The 6,678-nt window shown below is 53.8% G+C and overlaps 1 non-coding gene across 1 annotated transcript; it reads right to left on the bottom strand.

Annotated features, from left to right (window-relative positions):
* Positions 1–602: 602 nt before the first annotated feature.
* Positions 603–789, bottom strand: LOC138297611 (U2 spliceosomal RNA). Its single transcript, XR_011204182.1, has one exon. It is a non-coding gene; the product is annotated as a U2 spliceosomal RNA (small nuclear RNA).
* Between the last annotated feature and the right edge of the window lie 5,889 nt (positions 790–6,678).

Raw genomic sequence — 6,678 nt, 5'->3', positions numbered from 1 at the left:
GGGTCCCGGTCAAGCCAGGAATCCACAGCCCGTCCCTCTATCGGTGAACAAGGGGATTTCCTCCTGATGCAGGAATTCACCCCGGAGGTCGCCCCCAGGTCCATGCAGCCTTGCCACGGACAAGCCGTGGAGCGAAGGCCCAGGGTCCCCGGAGGTTCGCTCGTGAGCGTCGTCCTGAAACCCTCCCCCTCCCTCCCCCTCTGTTGCCCTGTAGCTTAGGCCTATAGATAAGGCGTGGCCGTTCGTGGACGGGCAGGGGCGGGCAAAGAAGGAAAAGGACTCTGCCTCTTCCTTCTACCCAGAGAAGACATGGACAGTGTCCAACTCTTCTGTTCTGCCACAGGCAGCTCTTTCCTCCTTTCCTTCTTTCCTTTCTTCCTTCCCGTTCCTATCTCTTGCTGAAAACGCGGTAGATCAAGAAAGGGCTAAAACAAAATAGATAATTAAATAAATCAATAAATAAAACAAGAAACAGCTGCCACAAAGTGGCCAGGTTGGTTTTATTTACACCCAAAGACATTAGCGCCACTTTACAGAAAGCCAGTGAAACGCTACTTTTGCTGTTGCATCTTTTTTTTCAACAGCATGTTTTTCCCCGGGTGGGGAAGTGCACCATTCCTGGTGGTACTGCAATACCAGGTTGATGCGTGGAGTGGACCGAGCAAGCTCCTATTCCATCTCCCTGTTCCAAAAATCAATTTAATATATGGTCCCCAGATAGAGGACGTATCAGATAATAAACTGATAAGAACAGATGTGTTTTTTTTTTTTTTTTTTTTAAATACCTATTTGATCGTAAGTCGTAGGTAACAAGCTTGACAACATGTGCACAAGCTATCCCTTTGACCTTTTACCTGTTAAGGAAAAAGGTCACGTTAATCAAAACAAAACATTACATCATTTTACATTTAGTACACCTGTCTTCATCTGAGTCATCTCCGTTCGCCTTTCGGGTCCTGAAGAGAAAAAAGTAGACAACAGGTTAGTGGACCCTCCGGGGCGGACCCCTACAGGTTTCGTCGTCGCTGTCGTCGTCTGATCCGTCCAGTGCTGCGTAGTCACGCAGGAGGCTGTGGATCATTTTCCGGCAGCCCAGGGTCGATGTCTCCTTCTTCCCTACTACCAGGCGGTTTCTGGAAAATAGAAGAACATCTTTAAGATGCCCTGGAGGTCTCCGAGTGCGTGGGAACCGGGAAACAAACCATACATTACCAAGTCTGCAGTGATGCATGTTGTTGGTATCCAGTCCCCAAGCTCCGTGCTTAGGGCCTTCAGAAGGTCCTGGGCGTAGGCGCATTCCCAGAAGAGATGGTAGGTCGTCTCCTCTGCGGTGCATCCTCTTGGACAGGACTTGTATCGGTTGTACCCTCTTGCGTGCATGAAGGCCCTTACTGGCAGGCCTCCCTGGATGGCCATCCACGCAATGTCTTTGTGTTGGTTGGTCAGGCGTTTGGAGGCTGCGTTTCTCCAGACGTGGTCCGCTGTGGCAGAGGGGAGGGCACAGATTGGTTCGCTGACGTCCCTCTCACGGATCTGTCGGTGGATGATCTTTAGAGTCCACTGCGTCAGGGCTGTTGCTGCCGGACCGTGCTCCTTGGTGAACTTTTCCACTTCTTTGTAAAACCATGGGGTTTCCCAGTTGTAGGGGACTGCGCTGTCCCATTCTGCCCAACCAAGTCGCCTCCACGTCGGTAACAGAAAAAACCGTGCCATCAGGAAGCCGGCGTGGCTTTCATCTTTTGCCCTCAGGGTGTTCCTCACGCAGTGGCATGCGAAGGTTCCCCTCAGGATGGTGGCAATGCCTGGCACTCCTTTGCCTCCTTTGTCATGGGTTTTGAACATCACCTCCCTCTTCACTCTATCCATCTTGGAGTTCCAGATGAAGTAGAAGATCATTCTCGTGATTGCCTTGGCCGTTCGAGGCTGCACTGGCCATACTTGTGCGACGTACAGGAGCACTGGCAGGGTCTCGTTCCGCAGGACCAAAGACTTCGCTTCGATCGTTAGCTTCCGGAGGCTCCAGAGTCCCAGCTTCTGCTTCATCTTTGCCAGTCTTTCTTCCCATGATTTCTCTGCCGCGCCTTTTCCGCCGAACCAGACTCCAATGATCTTCAGGAAATCCTGCTTGATGGGGAATGGCAGTGGGTCTCTGGTGGGGGTCCAGTGGCCGAAGAGTAGGGTTTCTGACTTGGCACTGTTTATCTTTGCTCCTGATGCCTTCCCAAACTCGATACAAGTCTTCTCAAGTTCTTTTATGGAGTGCCCGTCCGCACAGAACACTGAGACGTCGTCCTTGTAGAGGGAGCACTTCACTTCGCCCTTCCCGCTGCTTCCTGGTACTGTCACTCCTCTGATGTCCCTGTTCTGTCTGATGCGTTCAGCGAGGAGATTTATAACACAAATGAACAGAAGAGGTGAGAGTGGACAGCCCTGCCTAACACCTGACAGGACGGGGAAGGGGTTGGTTCTCCATCCATTGACCAACGCTGTGCTAGAGGTGTCTCTATACATTGCGGTCACCACGTCACAGAAGAAGTCACCCAGTCCCAGTGCTCTGAGTGTCCGGTCCATGAACTCATGGGAGACGCGGTCAAAGGCCTTTTCCTGGTCTAGACTGACCAAGGCCGTCGGAACCTTTCGGCTCTTGACGTACTCGATCGTGTCTCGGACCAGGGCCAGGCTGTCCGCGATCTGCCGACCTGGTATCCCACAAGTCTGGTCAGGGTGGACTATCTTCTCTATCACTTTCTTTAGGCGGTTGGCCATTGCCTTCGCTAGGAGTTTGTAGTCCACATTGAGGAGAGAGATGGGCCTCCAGTTTTTGAGGTCCTCCTTCTCTCCCTTCTGTTTGTACAAAAGCATTATCATGCCTTCACGCAGGGACTGCGGTATACTGGCCCTGCCCACCACTTCCCCGTAGAGGTCCAGCAAGTTTGGCCTGATCAGGTCCCACAGTTCGACGTAAAGTTCCACTGGGAGACCATCACTTCTGGGGGTCTTGCCTCTCTTGGAGGTCGTGGCGGCCAAGTGCAACTCTTCCAGGGTGAAGGGCGCGTTCAGGCCCTCTCTCTCTTCGGGACTCAGTGTCTTTGAGATGCCCTTTAGGAAACTGTCCGCCTCGGATCTCTCTGACGACTTCGATGAGTAAAGCTTGCCATAAAAGTCGGTGACGACCCTCATGACGTGCTCTTTCCCACTCTGGAGGTTGCCCTCTGAGTCCCGCAGCTCTACCAGCGGGGTGTGGGCCGAGTGAAGTTTCTTGAAGAAGAATGAGTTGCATTTCTCAGCCTTCTCGAGGTTCTCGGTTCTGGTCCAGAAGATGATTTTCCCGGATTTTTCCCTGAAGTGCTCTGCGAGCCCTTTTCGGGTTTCCTCCAGTTCATCATCCACGTCCCATCCCCTGAGCTCGAGTTCAAACAGGCGCTGCAGTTTGCTTTGCAGCTGTCTGAAATCCCTCTTCTTTTCCCGTGCAGCAGCTCTGCTTGCATCCTGGAAGAAGCTCCGGAACCTGTCCTTCACCCATTCCCACCACTCACCGGCAGAGTGAAAGAGGTCCCTCATGTCCCTCCACTCTACATACGCGACTCTGAGGTTCGCCACTAACTCCTCGTTTTCCAGCAGTGAGCAGTTCAGTTTCCATGATCCGGGGCCAGCGGGGAACTTCCCTGTAAGTTCCCCCTCGAAACTGACTGCTCTGTGGTCCGAGAAGTGGACGGCGACCATGGAGTTCCGCCCAGGCTTTACCGTTGGGGAGGTGAAGAGGAAGTTGATCCGTGAACGCACGGACCCATCTGGCCTACTCCAGGAATAATTCCTGGCGTTCGGCCCCATACTTCCTATGACATCCCACAGGGATGCCTCACCTGTCATCTCCACCAACAGCCTGGACGTCACGTCCATCCCTGCAGAGTCTGACCCAGTGCGTCCATCCAACTCTACTGTGCAGTTGAAATCACCACCCATTAGGATGGTCCTGGAGGTCACAAGCTGCATCCTGAGCACCCTGAACATCTTGAGCCGTTCATTCTTCTCTGGGGGGGCGTAGACATTGATGAGCCTAACAGGCTCACCTGACCACGAGCCGTCCACGACTAGCACTCTGCCGTTGACCTGCTCAGTGACCTTGTCGGTGGTGAAAAGCCTCCCCTTGATCAGAATGGCGACTCCAGATGATTTGCAGTCGTTTCCTCCGGACCTAAACTATGGCCCGTGCGTCCACTGCCACTCAAGCTGGCTGTACGACTGGGCATACGGAATCCCGCATTCCTGCAGAAAGCAGACGACATGGTTCTGGGCGGCCAGGAAGAACAACGTGCCAACTCGCCTAACAAGCAATGATATGGCCATTGTCTCAGCGATAGCTGTCAGTGTCTGGGTAAGGGAGAACCGCTACTGGGTTGGGCCCTAAGCTGTTCTACTGGGGGTGCTGGGACTCTTGTTGGTCTCCCTTTCCCTTGCTCTCTTCCTCACTTTCATCCAAAATCACTATTTCGTCTCCTGCCTCTGGGACTTTCGTCCACTGGGTCTGTTCTTTTGGGGCCCCGGTGGTGTCTATCAGGGCTAGCTGTTGGTGCAGCTCTTGGAGGACAGTTTGAATCGACTGGTTTGATTCGCTCAGGGTACCTCCTGTGTCCTCTATGTTCTCCTCATCTGTGTCGATGGTGGTGTAGCCATCATTTTGTTCCTCGGTTTGGGAAGTGATATGCTTCTTCTTTGTGGTTTAGAAGTCCTCCTTCCTTTGCCGTTGCCTCTTTCTTCCTGATTTCTAGGGTGGTTGGGTAACTATCTCCTCCCTCTCCATCTCTTCGTCTTTCAGGGGTTCCATCTGTGGTTCTTTTCGGGGCGGTGATTGTTTCCCATTGATCCGGGCCCACCTCCTTTCATCTCTTTCCTCTTTCTCTTTCCTGCACTTTTCCCGCAGCCTCTGGGACTTTACCTGTTTCCAGGCCTTCTCAATCTCCTCCTCGTCCCCGCTGCTGCAGTCCACTTTCTTCTTTAAGTGTTTGTTTTTCTTTTTTGCTTTTACAGGGGCTGAGGTTGGGGTTGGGGTCCCGGCGCCAGCCGTAGACTCCTTTACTCCTTTCCCTCCTCGGCCTTGGTTCCTGGTGTCGGTTCCGGATCCCCTTGGGCCTCCTGTGGTGGTGCATTGGTTTGTGCACTATTCTCGGGGGTTCCTTCGGGGTGGGCGGGTACCACTGAGACGGAAGTCTCCAGTGGTGGCGCCGGGCCTGTCACTGTGGTTGGTTCCATATCTGGGTCGGGTCCTGGGGACTTGTGGTCCTGCGGGGCCTGTCCCTTCTGGTTGCTTCCCCTGGTTGGCTCCGGTATCTTCTGGGCTTCTTCCCTCGATGCCTTCAGGAGGGCGTTCACCTTTGCATTGGCAGTGAGGTCCAGCTTTGGTCTTCTGGGCTGGGGCTCCTGCAGCTGCCGCTGCGTAGGTTCTGGGTCTTTCAGACTTTGGGCACTGGTAGTTGGTGTGGCCGTCTCCTCCACAGAGGTTGCACACCTTTTTCCCTGTGCATCTGCTCGTTTCGTGTCTGGTTTGTATGCATATCCTGCAGTACTTCTCTGGGCAGTCGATTCCTTTGTGTCCCACGGCTTGACACTTCCTGCAGGTAAAAGGTTGGCCTGGATAACGGATCCTGCCCTCGTCGGCTCCTAGGTAGAAGCTCGCTGGGGGGTGCCTCAGTCCGTCTCTTCCTGCTGGGTCTTTGTGGAGGTTGATGATGGCCTGCCAAATCGTGTTCCATATGCCTCTTTTGTCTCTGACCTTGTTGGGTCCACTTGCAATGGTGCTGTATCTCTGGAGTAGCGATGCGATGTCCCGGTCTGGGATGTGGGGGTTTGTCATCTCCACCGTGATCCTCTTCTCCGTTGATGCTGGCTCCCATCCGGTTGAAATGTTAAAGGAGTTAAATGGCTACTCCCCTTTCTTCCCTTGGAAGAATTCCCAATACTTCCTTTATAGGGTGTGAGTGATGAAACTCAGGAGGAAAATCCACCCTGATGCTGATGCTTGGCAGCTCAGCACCTCCTCCCCTGGGATCCCTGCTGGTTTGATGACCTTATCTAGGAAGAGGTCCCTGTCTAGCTTGGGTCCCGCCTTGTCTTTCACCTCCCACCGCATGACTTGGGCATGTCTACGGGAAAGGTTGTACCCATTGAAGGGTTCGGGGGCTGTCCCTTGCCCGGTCCCCTCCTCACCTTTCCCTCCACCACCTGGTTTGGCAGCTGTGGGGTTTTCAGGGTTCCCCTGCTTTGGCCCTGGGGCCTTCAGCTCACCAGCCTTCCCAGCGCTGGTGCCTGCTGTTGGGGGGGTCGACCTTACTGGCCTCCTTGCTGCCCGCCCCTGGGGGTTTGGGGTTGGGTTTCGGGGCGTCCACTGGGGGGATGCCGTCTACTATGGGCCCTGGGGCGCCAATCTCCATCTCTTCAGAGATAGATGCCATTGGTTCCACCTGGTTCCACCTTCAGCCACTGGTCTATCTGGGTAGCCACTGGTTCTGGTGTACCTCTGGGTGTCACCTGTCCTGTGCCAACCAAACAGACAGAAAACTGTCTGTAGCGCAAGAAACACTGCACAGTCACTCCCAAGAGGTAAAGTGAGGGTTATAGGCCTGTGAAGGATGTTAGGAGGGGTTTTAAGCCTCCAGCATTACAGGGAGTGCAGAATTATTA

Source organism: Pleurodeles waltl, chromosome 5 (assembly GCF_031143425.1).
Source record: "Pleurodeles waltl isolate 20211129_DDA chromosome 5, aPleWal1.hap1.20221129, whole genome shotgun sequence".
In the NCBI taxonomy this organism is placed as follows: Eukaryota; Metazoa; Chordata; class Amphibia; order Caudata; family Salamandridae; genus Pleurodeles; species Pleurodeles waltl.
The sequence above is the reverse complement of the archived record's forward strand: the minus strand, read 5'-3'. Positions and strand labels throughout refer to the sequence as shown.